Here is a 14,477-nt window from a genome sequence, read left to right on the forward strand (position 1 = left end):
GTTTAATTGATCTGTTTCCTGATATTTATGTTTGAAATATCCCAATTTTTTTATATAAAATTCAGATTTGCTTATTTTTCGAAATCGTATTATTTAACTTTCATATTACGTTTATTTTAATTTATTTATGTTTTGATTTGCTTTAAGTGTCGCTGCATGTCTTTAAATTATATTTTAATTACTTTTCATGCAAGGTTATTAATTTTACTTTAAATAATTTATATATCCTTCAATTCTGTTTTTATTATTTGTAAACATTTGTAATACTTTTAAAATTTGTTGATTTTTTCAGATTTATTTAACTTTGTAAACATTTTAAATATGGTAATGCTTTTAATATTTTTGTAAAGCTTTGCAAATTTTGTTAAACTTTTACATTTTGTTCAAACAAATTTAAATTGTCAAATTTTGACACATTTTTTAACAATTTTTAATAATTTGTCGACCATTGTTTATGTTTCTAAATATGATAATTTTTACGCAAGTTTAAAATGAAATAAAATGATCATTAAAATTTATTTTATTGTGAGCTATATTTCACATCAACTTCGTAATTTTAATATTACTTTTAATCTAGGTCATTTTAATAAAATATTCAGGGATACTTTTTATCTCAGCAAAAAATAATATCAGTTCAGTAATTTTAGAATTATTTTTTCTATCGTATTCCAGGTTTTGATTTAGCTTCAGTAATTTCCTAATCAGTTATGGAAAAATTAGCACTTTTTATTGTCTCCACTAAATTCGGCTTCAGGTATGTATGTATGTATGTATGTATGTATGTATGTATGTATCCATGTATGTAGCGTTTGACGTCATTTTAGCACAATAGTGGCTATATGATGCCCAGTAAAGGTAAAGTTGGAAAAAATGTATATAAAAAGAATTGCACAACAACTTTATGAAGACAAAAACGTACAAATAGGTGTAAACATTAAATATTAACCAAAGCATAATAGTAAGAGCATAACAATACAAGTGCTAAAATTCAATACAAGTATGTAAATTTATATCATTATCATAGTTTTTCGATCTTGATTGATCGATCCCTTCGAGTTGTCAGCATCAGGAATTACGTCACAATTAATACTTCCAGTTCTAGTCTATTTTTAGAACATTTTTTCCTCTCTCATTTTGGTGGTGATAGAAAAGTTTTATATATGCATTTTTGGTAGGGATTTAAAGGTAACTGTTTATTCTTGATAATATGAGCTCCGGGTGTTGTTGTCTGTGTGCATTTCGGCGACAGTGCACAGTGAGTAATAAGGCCTTGGTGATGATCCGGAAGTGAAATCTGTGTTCTGTTTACATGCTCCTATGTTGACAGTCCAGCATCTAAAAATAGAGCAGGTCAACCTTTGACGAGAACTTCACCTTGAAGTCATCTTTGAAGGTATTTTAGATTAACATATGATTTGTATCGATTGTCACACAGTGGAAAGGTCAGTACTGAGAAACAAATGTAGAGAACATATAGTAAAATTAATTGTGTCCTATGTCCATCAGAAACTCCGGATCACCACAAGACGCGAAGCCAAACATTGAGTCATGATCCGGATTATATGATACTGACAAAAAGGCGTGATCAAGCAATCACTATAATTATGATCGCAATGATATATATATATTTTTTATATATCTATACATTTTCAGATAACTTAATTAAACCCCTAAAGGTAACTGATAAAATTTTTCTAATATGAACTTAATATTAAATCAAAAACTGAATTACATTTCGATCAGTTAATATGCGCATGAATATCAGTTGAATGTATGAAGCGTGGAAAACAAAGTCACACATTTTCACTACGATCACTGTTGATGACACTAATTATTCGACGTACGCAGGCAACAGACCCATATATATGATTCACAGTTATTGTGCAGTTATAAAATTTTGCATCACAGAAGATATCACCGGCTGGATAACTGAAAGTTTCTCAAGACCAGTTTTGACAGCTGTTGAACCGTTTCTGGCGGGACATTGCGGGGCTCCAGTGGGGACTTTGCATGGGAATGTCCATATTATTTAACAGTTATTTACACCGTGACTTGTCAAATTGTTGGAACTTGGCGATCTAGATTTGTTAGAGAGAACGCAACTCATTTCCTTTAAAATTTCAGATAAAAGTATAGCATAGCCGTTTACGCTTGATCTCTTATATCCAGGAAGTTTCAAAGAAAAAGAAGTTCCAATCTCGTCTGAGGGTATGGTGATGCGGAATCACTTAACTAGGCCGATAAATCAGCCCCTAACCCGTGATGATATTTACTGCTGGTTTAGGGACTGATATCACCTATTCATTAAAGCATGCAAAAATCTGCATTCAATTTTGGCTGCACACATCGGTGTATATTTTATACACTTACTAGTATTGTTCAAGGCTTTGGAGCCACCCTTGTCTGAAGGATTCTTTTGGCGGCATGTACATTATATTTCCGGAGCAAATGCTTTGTTTGGTGACTTGTAAATCTACGTGGAATAGCACAACCCTCTGTCCTGTAGGCATTTTGAATTACCGGTATGTGTCTAAATTGTACGCAGGTTTGTTCCAGAAAGATTTGCATGCAGCAAAATTCCACATTTGAATGAACAGGTGACATCAGATTCACATATTGTCCATCAGTATCAACACAGATTTGGGGTTTGATATATCGGGCTATCACTAAACGACTGCATCTTTTTCCCTCCTTGGGAATATGATGGTAAAATTGTTCTTGTTTTATTGCTTTTTAAAAAAAAATTGTCTTAATAAAAGTAATGGTTATACATGTAAAATCCTTAAAGCATGTGGTAGGAATTTTAGCATTGCTTAAGTCTGTGCCATTTTTTTTTAAACTATAATATTCTGGAATTTTCGTAGATTCCTTTACATACTGCGTCATTTTCTGATTAAAAAAAATACTTTTACTCTTTTACTTTTATTTTAATAGAATATTCCGATCCCATTTTTTTATAACTCAGCTGCATTCGTGTCCGTTTCGCAATTTACATATTAGTCTTTGCCGTGTTAATAAAAAAAATATTTTATAATTTTGTTTTCTTATTTTTAGTAGTAATTTTATTATCTTTCACTTTAGTAAAGCTATTTTCCATTTCGATTTTGGACTTTTATTACGGCAATAATGTTAAATATATGTGCTCTACCGTGTTCAAGTAGACCTGTTTCAATTACAAAACCTCAATACTGCAGCCATTTAGAATTTCACTGAGCCAAAGGAACTTTCCATATTAAGAGTATGGGCACACCAGTGGCTTTATATCATCAGCCCACGTTACTCCATTCCCATTAGACCAAATAGTGGTACAGATTGTTAAACCTACTGACATTTTTAACATGAAATTTCCATTGAGATCAAATGGGCCTACAATGTTAAACCTATACAGGTTTATAACATTAAATTCCCCTTCCCTATAGTGACAAACAATGTCAATTTTCATTGGACCCCAAAGTACTTTGCTGCTGTTAAATTCTCCTAGGACCCAATCGTGGCCCCAAATGTTAATCATATTGACGTTTTTTAATTTAATTTTCGTAAGACCACATATTGGCCCAATCCATGACGGCCGGAGGGTGGACATTCTAATAAAATTACATAGTGCTGTTTCGACCTCGTAGTGTCCATAAATATGCACGGGGGCTAGTATAGTTTCCTTACAATTTACCAATCTTTAGCTCAAGCATTCGAATTTTTATGCTTACACAAAGTTTGACTTACGTTTTCAACATTAAGGAATGCCAGACCATTTTCCCACGCTATCATTCACCATGGCCATGATTGCGCCCGCTTACTATGCAAGTGCAGAGAGATGAATTATATAATACCCTCCTAATGGTTGACCGAAAACGATGTACTGCGCCTGCTGTTAACCTGGTCTTCAGTCTTCAGTCGACCAGTAAGAGGGCAGTATTCCTTTCAATGCGATTTACTTGCATATTGAAGCGGGCGCGATCATGGCCATGTCGAGCTGTAGCGTGGCAAAATGGTCTGAAATGAATTGGAGAAATGGGATAGCCTCACATATGTATATCGTTCGTATAAATATATAAGTTAATTGCAAGTAATGATACGAACCTCTCTCTCTCTCTCTCTCTCTCTGTGACGGAGGAAACAAGCATGAACAAGCATGGTGCAGCAAGTTTGAGAAACTGGACATGAGCTTGAAAGATCTATGGATTCCATTCTCAAAGACAACGACACAACGTAAAACAATTACAAACACAATGGCGTTAATAAATTATGCGTTTCTAGAAAAGGGTGACCCAGCGTTTAAGTGCTTGAAACATAGGAAACGTATTGGTTACAACAATCATGTGCATATGCCACAATCAAAACTGGAACGTCGAAACCAGAAGAGAAAAGGAAATTGATTCACCTTCTCAGAACTCTCAGACCATTTGTTTGTTTTGTTTCTTTGTTTCTTTGTTTTTGGAGGGTGGTTGGGGAAGGGGGAATACATTTTAACATTTAGAGTTTAAATGACTGTCGCCCCGTCTTCAGTTTTGTGACCTTTGTCATTGACCTTTCAGTCAATACGTGATATGCTTAATGTGTGATATTCCATATTAATTCACCAATAAAATGAGGAAAAAGTGTCGTTAAAATGAATCAAATGGGTAGATCTATAAAACTTTGTATAGCTAATATCTTCTGTTTCATAAGCATAGCAGATGATACAAGAATAAAACTTGCTGACCTTTATTGCTCATTAGGAAAGACATTTAAGAAGGAATATGACGTAATTTAACCTGTAAAAGTAGGACATAAGACTTTTTGCCATCGAAAGGATGTATATTGAAAAAAGGCGACTTCTGCTAGAGTTTCTCAACATCGATTAACAATAAAATACCAGTCTGGTTTTAATGCACGCATTTTTTGTACCTTGTAGTCGCATATCGCAAACTATTACATTGCTCCATTAAACAATTATAATGACTTGGCTGATGTATTCATTTTCAATGTAATTTTGTTCGTCAGTATAGACCTGGATTCATAATACCCGTCCCAGGAGTCTATTATTACATTAAAAATGTCCATAATGACGTTTTCACCATTTTAGTTCCGTAAATATTCAATTGTACCAATTCTTAGTGGAGATTCATTTTTCCTAATTAAACAGTCAGAACTTTGAGGAATGTAAGCCGTTAGGATCAGAGATCGATGATAACTCCATAAACTTAGCAACATTGTTATGACTATTAAGTATGGACGGGTGCACGGCAGGAAACTTCAAGGCTTGTCGGATTTCTCCACTCCCATTTTGTCATGTTTCCTAACCTCCTCTCTCACCCACATTTTTGTCAACCATAAAAAAAAATGTTTTTGTTTCGTTTGTTTTGTTTTGTTTTTATAATGAACACGGGGATGAGTGAGAGGAGGCGACCCTACAAGATCAAATTTTTATCTTAATACCAGGCCGGGCCGGGTAGTTAAAGATCCGACCGGGGTCAGGTACCAGTCCATCCCTACTATTAATTGCTAGGGAGAGGGTCATTGGTATGCTGACTAACTTTTATGAAAGAGATGACTGTTTCTTTGCTAGTCGATCATTATTATCTATTTCTGTTAAATTATCGTATCTAAGTTTTTCTGTAATTCATGCCTAAGAAAATACATTTTCTCTAGAGATTTAAGGGTGGGTATACATTATTGTACATTATATACTCAGTTCAGATGTAGTTTTTGAACTAGCTCTATGTCATTTCCCAAAAATAAAAAAGCAACAACAACAAACACGTTGTGAAAATCGCATGCAATATACTAATCAAGTGTCTATCGATGATATCGGATGACACAAGGTATGCAATAAATGAGATTAATTTGAATAAGCAGCTACAATACATCTTGGTGGGAGGTTGAGTATATATTGGTATTAAACGTAGCCATGTGTAAATATATGTTATAACAGACTTTATTAAATTTAATAAAGGTCTGCTTCTACTAACCGTAGATAGGTTTTGGAGCGTGCAAGTAAATTGAGTCTTTGGATTATTTTCATGTTCCCTGTTGAGCTAAGCTGTGTAATAAGTCAGTCTGCCTCTGTGTGTGTGTGTGTGTGTGTGTGTGTGTGTGTGTGTGTCGTGTAAAGTCTAAACATTACACGACCACATTTGCATGTGTTAAGGATATGATGATCATGCTTAACAATTCAATGATGATATTTGTGACACACTATGAGCACATGTGTGTGTGTGTGTGTGTGTGTGTGTGTGTGTGTGATTTGGATTTATAACGTAGCCTTAACAGGTTTAAGTAATATCGCTACAATGTCTGCAGTGTGGCAGTTTATAGTGATGTCTAGCACTGGGGCATCACGCCGCAGACGTGTAGCACGATGTCCCACCCAGTCATATTATCCTGACTCCAGGCTGACCAGTCCTAACATTTTGTAATCGAGGCAACTGTTATTACCATTTTTATGTCTTTGGTTTGACTCGGCCGAGGATCGAACCAAAGATCTCCCGCATTCGAGGCGGATGCTCTTACCACTAGGCCACCGAAGCGGTGCAATGAGCACATGAACATTGTAGATGATGTATAAACTACAGGCTGCGTTCGTTTGCGTCCACATACATTTTTCCCGGAGGGGTGGGGGGAGGAAGCCATAACACGGGGTGAGGGGGGTAAACCAAATTAAAGGGATATATTTATTTATTGCACAACGGAGCTTTTACAAATTGGGAGGGGGGCTGACACATGCTTTAATCTACCCACCCTGCTCCTCCGGACGCCTTTGGCAACGTTTACAAGACAATGCCATATGTATGTGACTCCCTCCCTCTTTCAAGCAGTCATAAATCATAAATCGTATTCAGGGTTACCTATGTAACTATTCAATGAATGAGGTTACCTGTTAATTGAAGTGTTTATTGAAACTCAGGTTATATTTCATTTACTTACCGAAAATTGATAACAATTATAGAGAATGTGAGTAGGAATCTATGATAATATCAGCAATTTATTATCTTAATAAAACTCAAATACAGATTATCATAATTTCATGCATTTTGTCTGAATATGTTCATGGTCGCTCTCAACGTATATCTTTTCAAGTGCATAAGGTATGTTCCTTTCAACGAAAGTATAACTTTAAGAAAAGGCTTTTGAACAACCAGTTTACAGAGTAACCAGATAGCAGACAATGTGATATTGTGACAACGTAGCTTGACAGTGGTAATGTCCTCGCAAACAAATTGCATTAGTTCGTAACAAGGTAAATTGTCAACTAGAGTTGAACTTTCAAACTCAAACAGTTTGTTTGAGAAGAATATGTAAACAGTATAACTTTCATCGGAAGTAAACCATTATACGCCAATGTATGCTGGTGGAGATGGACCCGCTTTGAAAGCAAGCAGAAGAATATCAATGGTACGGGAGACCAATGAAACGAAATGGGTACCAATTCCATGCGGACGAAAAAGTGTGGCTTTTAAAGATGACGAATCTCTGACAAAAGTTTCTAGTTCGAGAATACCGAAGTCAATGTCGCCACACCTCAGCAAGAAAAAAAGCAATGCTTCCAGTGTTGACGTTTTTGGTATACGAGGAGTTTACTCAAACAAAAGATATTCTTTGACGCTGGACTTTAGTAGTAGAAATAGGGATTTTTCGAATGAAATAAAGGCTGACAAAAGAGGACCAAATCTACGTAAAAGATATTCTCTTCAACCGGACTTCAACAAAATATATAGCGATGTTTTAAATAAACCTAGGACTGACAGAAGAGGATCCATTATAAATTTACGATCCGGAAGTGTAAGTAAACTCAACGAATGTTAATATTATTATTATTATTATTATTATTATTATTATTATTATTATTATTATTTCTTAGAATAAATATGACTTTACAAAAGGCAAGTATCACCAAAAGGAGCAATGAAACTTGCCTGCTTAAAATTAAGAAAAGAAAAGAAGAAAAAAAAACACTTGAACGGACATCCATGAATTCTAACTATCCTTGCCTTAAATCAAACATGTGTTGGTGCGTTAAAAGTCCAGTACAATTACGGCACAAAGCTAGCAATAAAAACAAACGCAGTTTTAGTTAATTAACCGATCAGTATGTAGATAGATAGACTTTGTGCTCTGTACCATAATTGAAAATGCGCCAAAACTTAAAATTATTTTAAGTATATAAGGCTAATTGTAGTATAAAGAATCTTGCATGAGTATTCGTGTCAACTGGAATTTATGAAACTTGTGGAATAATTTATCTTTTGTAAACCTTGGGGAGAAAAAGATCAAAATTATTCGGATGCCTCATTTGTGACGTCATGACGATTTATAACACATGTTAGATGTATGAAATTATAATGTGGGCATCTTAACATCAGTAGCACATTAGTCACGTATACAAACATTTGTGCACTTCTGTCTTATATAACCAATGCAAAAAATGCAGTTTAATTTATCTTTATCTTGAGTAAGATCTTATCCCAGATTGTGTTCTTAACCCCAGAATGTGTTGTTCCTTGGTGGGTGTGTGTGTGTGTGTGTGTGTGTGTGAGAGAGAGAGAGAGAGAGAGAGAGAGAGAGAGAGAGAGAGAGAGAGAGAATAAATGAGTGAGATGCTTCCTGCCATCTTGCAACGTTATTGTAACCGAGAACAATGCTCGGTCGTAACTGCACTTTGGACCAAACACAGACCGAGAATCGTCTCTAATCGAAAAGAGACGATGTACAGAACGCAAAAATGAAACATGTTTCTAATCAATGTGGCTAAAACAAGTCCTTGATTATTTCATAACCGTTAACTATAATATTACGTCATTTCCTCTTACGCTCCATCGAAGCGCTTTGGAATTAAAATTCAAAATTGAACGTCTTGCCTTCCATTATGTAGCACTTTCTCATGATAATAGAGTTTGACAGGTTGTACAAGTATGATATTCCCCAACTCCCTCCACACATAATGATAACGTACATTTTTAAACTGCTGATAGAAACATTTTGAAAAGTTTAATTTTAAAGTTTACACCAGACAGACGAACGAACGGAAAAAGATGTACGAAGTAAATTATTACTATTACGCTTACCAAATTTTGATATATTAGTAGTACATCGCTTGAAGGACTAGTGAAATGGCCACCTTTAGTATTCACTACGAATAATGAGGGACAAGACTCCAGAGCGACCGCTTTAACGTATTCATCATTCTTGTCTGTCCCTAGGTACAGTATGTGTACTTTTGGATTTCTAGACTGATTTATGCTTCGGAAAGCTTTGCAAAATTCTAACACATGGAATGAAAGAAGTCGATAGCACGAATATGCCACCTGGAGGGTTAATATGTGGACATGTTCCATTTTGATTGAAAGGAAAGGACCACATTAGACATTTCAACAGTATTTACAACTTTGTGAAAAGTTTCTAATCAAATTAATTGCCGCCAAACACGATGACTATCTGGAGATGCAAAAAGCAATGAGGTTTGTAATCTCGTATTCATTTTATTTGTTGTGATTTTCGTCGTGTAACCGATTTTTATTGCTATTTTTGACTGCTAAAATATTTTAAATAAACCATCACAATGACTTGATTGACATTTTCATTTCAATACTAATGTGCACATAAGCACGGAGTTCAATTTTAAAATTACCATCAAAAGGTGTGACTTTTATTTAAATTGCAATTTGTTTGACCACTTTAGTGCCTGTAAGATACACATTTATAGCCACACAAAGATATTTGTTTCTTCCTTTATAAGGTATAATGAAATTTCAAGAGGATAGGTGATCTCTAATTGGAACATTTTATTTGCCTCCTTTAAAGTAATCATTATCATTATTTATTGACCAGTAGCGGACACAGTTCACAGCTGTGCGGTGGACCAGACTAAATCTAAGCTAAAAATACAGAAGGGTTTTGATGGTTTGCATTTTGTTTTACAAAGGGAGTCGTGTTTCGTTCGAATAGATAATTATTCCCCAACATTACCATGTCTTTTCTCAACATTGTAGATAACGTTCCCTGCATAAGTTCGATCTCTACCTAATTGCCGACGAAATTGCCTTTACAGGTTGGCCTATTATCATGGGACATTTCTTTATATTGGTACATTAAATGTTTATAAAATGTGTCAAGTTAACTGGTTTCTATTCGTACTTGAGAAAGGTGTCATTAAAAAGTCGTGAAAAGATAAAGATTTCTCATCAACCCATGACATTTTAAACTCAACAATTATTTATGTTTTAGAAGTAGTCGCATTATCGTTTGATGGATACTTTTCATTAAAAATACGAATACCCATGTACAAAAATAAGTGACGTGCAACATTTTCATCCACACCCAACTTTCATTATTCAGAAGGTGATAAAGAATAAAATAAATATGTTTTGCGCTTAGCTATTTCAGCGTGAGCTGGAATATAATATAGCATGCAATCTCTTAGAATAAAGATAATAAGGATCATTTTGTGTTTGGATGTGACCATCAAGCTCAGACCTTGACACATGGATTTTTAACACAGTTAGGACACAAAAGCACTCATCTAAAGTTTGTAACGTAGTGATACGTTTATAAGACACTGGTTATGTATGCAGTGCGCCACCCTTATTCATGCAGTTATAAATCGTGAACAAAGGCATATCAGGGGTTAGTCATTAACTAAAGAAACTAAAGATAAAATGTGGCACGAAATGAAACTGATATCATATTTACATTACCGCACTTTAAACCCTAGTAACTGCAGAGAGTGAGCGTAGAAAATTAAAACAAACACTTGAAGTTTTCATATGTACTTAACTAACTTCATCACGAGGTAATGATAGATACTCATAATTTCTTGTCTGCTTTTTTAAATATGAAGTTCAATAGGAAACATTTCAAAAGCTTTCAAAAATTCATCTTCAAGAGCAGGTTTTCGGACAAGCAATATCCCAAAAGAAGACTAAACGATATTGTAAATGTTTATTGTAAAGATGTCCCTGAGATTTGAGAGCATTCTCTTTTAATACACACACCGGAATGACCACAAGTAAGTTTGAAGTAGAACATGCAAGCATTATGAAGTCTTTAGAAAGGAAGAAAACCATCAGCTCATCCAAGAGTTATTTTTCAAAACAATAAATCAAATAATAATCAAATAATGGGAAATAAGTAGTACTGCCAAAGAACTGTCTTTAATTCAATTTATCTAACACAGTAATTTAGCTACCGGGTAGGTTGGGAGAACTCAGTCTGTAACTCAATTTATCTAACACAGTAATTTATCTAGTTTGGGAGAACTCAGTCTTTAAAGCAATTTATCTAACACAGTAATTTATCTAGTTTCGGAGAACTCAGTCTTTAACGCAATTTATCTAACACAGTAATTCATCTAGTTTGGGAGAACTCAGTCTTTAAAGCAATTTATCTAACACAGTAATTAATCTAGTTTGGGAGAACTCAGTCTTTAACGCAATTTATCTAACACAGTAATTTATCTAGTTTCGGAGAACTCAGTCTTTAACGCAATTTATCTAACACAGTAATTTATCTATTTTCTATTCGAGGGTGCTGCAATTGTGAAAAGTAACCGGATCTTCTGGTCACAGTCGTGTTAATGCTGCCAGGTCTATTGTGTGTGTGTGTGTGTGTGCACTAGTTTTGAATGTGCGAGTAAACGCGCTCGCTGAAGTTTTAGTTGCAAATTATCGAATACAAGGTATTATAAAATACGAAACATAATGTGAAGGATGAGCCAGTCTAATTGATCCTGCATACAGTCATTAAGACACGAAATCTGGCACGTGCTGTGAATGATGTACGACCACACACTTTAAGCATGTAAGAATAACATGTTCTATTCTTGTTCATTCTTTTGACCATGTTTGTGAAATATGATTTAACATACTCACACTAACCAATAAAATTAAATTTAAAAATAAACAACATGGCAATAATAGCATTTGTTTTCCTGAAACAAAAATAGCTGTTTCTAAATTTGCAATTTTAGAAAGTCACTCTTGAATGGATTTTGTAAAATTATGTTTGAAAAAGATTTGATTTACCTCTTGAAAAAAATGTAGAATCCTTAAGCTCACTCGTTTGTCTTAATCAGTAGACATCTTAATAAATATAGCGTGAATAAAGTTAATAAATACAAAAATATGGAAGCAATACAGACTTGAATAAAACGTGCACATCTCCTGCATTTTCATCAGAGAGTTATGACAGTGCGAAGTGACCGACAGAGAAAGGGAGTGCATTCAGTTCGTCTCTGATTACCTGGATAACCCCAGTATGGTGCCTTCTGGCATAATTAAATATCGACTTTATATCTTGATTATTGGAATAGTCACGCCTATGAACATTAATGAATTAGTTTAGAATTCAACGAGGATCAACAGAGTGTAATAAGGTTAAAAGCCGGATTTTCCATGTAATTAAGCAAACCGTTTCAATTAATCAATTAATAGTCCTCTATGATACGTTCTACAAAGCAATATATTCCGGGATGGAAATTAAAAATTTGTTTTCGACATAAAAAAAAACTTTTGACTGAGTGTGGCATAAATGACTCCTTCATAAGCTGAAAATGAGTTATAGTCTCAAATGACCGCTGATGGCAAAAATAAATAGACGGTATAAACAAAAGGCATGGCCAAGAATGAATGTAATTCATCGACTCAAATCCCAGCTTGACAAGAAATCTGTAGAAATTATATTTACGTTTTTTGTACGACCCATTCTCGAATATGATAACGTGGTTTGAGACAAATGCACATTACTCGAGAAAAGAGAACTCATAAAATATGAGGCAACCAGAATTGTGACTGGTGCATCTATTGAAGTACTGCTCCGAGCAATAGGATGAGAAAGTCTTGCATCCAGCCAACAGAACGTTTATTTATATAATAATAATAATAATAATAATAATAATGAGGACTTTGTATAGCGCCTAATCTTTAGAAGTTCTAAGCGCTTTACAACATTAGACAACACCTATAATATAAAAGACATATATAATGATATTATTACAAAAACAAACACCATGAAATTAGAAAACATAAAATCATGCTGAAAATATTTAAGGCAGGGAACATTATTAGGTCTTTAAGTTTGTTCTTGCAGTCGAAATGAGTGAGTTTTAAGAGCACTCTTGAATGAGATCACTGTGTCTTTGTGTCTAAGTTCAGTGGGCAATTTTGTCCACGTTGCTGGGCCCTGGTATGCAAAAGAACGTTGTCCATATGACTTCGTTTTCGTAGTGGGAATAATGAGTATAAGATTGTCAGAAGAGGAGTGTAAGTATCTTGCTGGTGTGTACACATGGGTGAGGTCAGATAGGTATGTTGGACCAGAGTCCGTCAGTGAAACGTAGCACAGAGAACAAATTTTGTGTTTGATTATGGATCGAATGGATAGCCAGTGTATGGTATCGAGCAGGGGAAAGTGTGCTCTGATCGTGGTACTCTAAGGATGATCCGAGCAGAGGTTTTGAACCTTTTGAAGTTTCTGGAGTAGACATTGAGAAGAACCAGACAGAACTGAGTTACAATAGTCCAGTCTTTAATGTCCTAATGAACACACAAGAGTTTTAATGGCATCAGCTGAAGGATTTTTGCGAATGGAGCTGATGCGTCTCAGCTCAGGATATGCAGCCTTGCATATGCTCATGACATGTTGGTGCAGCGTGAGATTACTGTCCAGAATGACACCTAGGTTTCGTACTGACTGTGTGAATTTAATGTTGGTGTTACTGTTATTTATTTTTTGAGGTGAAGGATGTGACGGAGAAAGTCTTTGTGTTGTGATCAGAATGGCTTCAGTTTATCACCATTCATCTGCAGCTTGTTACATGTCATCCATGATTTCACATCAGAAATATACGTCTCTACACCTTGGATGGTAGCATCAACTTCAGTTAGGTGGCTAGATTTGTATATTTGGGTGTCATCAGCGTACAGTTGGTGAGACACTGGATGATGATCTATGACACTTGAGAGCGGCTGAGTGTATATAATGAAGATAACAGGTCCAAACCCCACCCACCCCCACCCCCGTGGAACACCACTACATATATTAACTGGGCTGGAGTGTATTCCATTTGCAGACACAATTTGTGTTCTGTTGACCAAGCAGGACTTGAACCACATTAAGGCTGCATCATGAATGTCAAATACATGCTGAAGTAATATATCATGGTCTATTGTTTCAAATGCTGCAGACAAATCAAGGAAGGTGAGAACTGTAATCTTTCCGCTATCAAAAGCAGAGAGAATGTCATTAACTACATTTAGAAGAGTAGTTCAGTACTGTGGCAAGGGCGATATGCAGATTGTACATTGCTAAGAAGACTGTTTGAATTCAGATGAGATACAAGTTGGGATAGAACAACTTTTTCAAAGATTTTTGATATGAATGGGAGGTTAGAAACTTGGCGGTAGTTCTTTAAATCGTTTTGGTCGAGTGTTGGTTTCTTCAGCAGAGGCTTTATAATGGCAGTTCTGAAAAATTATGGGAATTCTCCGGATGAGAGACAGGTGTTA

The sequence above is a fragment of the Sinohyriopsis cumingii genome, chromosome 3, assembly GCF_028554795.1.
Source record: "Sinohyriopsis cumingii isolate HCF-2022 chromosome 3, ASM2855479v2, whole genome shotgun sequence".
NCBI lineage: Eukaryota > Metazoa > Mollusca > Bivalvia > Unionida > Unionidae > Sinohyriopsis > Sinohyriopsis cumingii.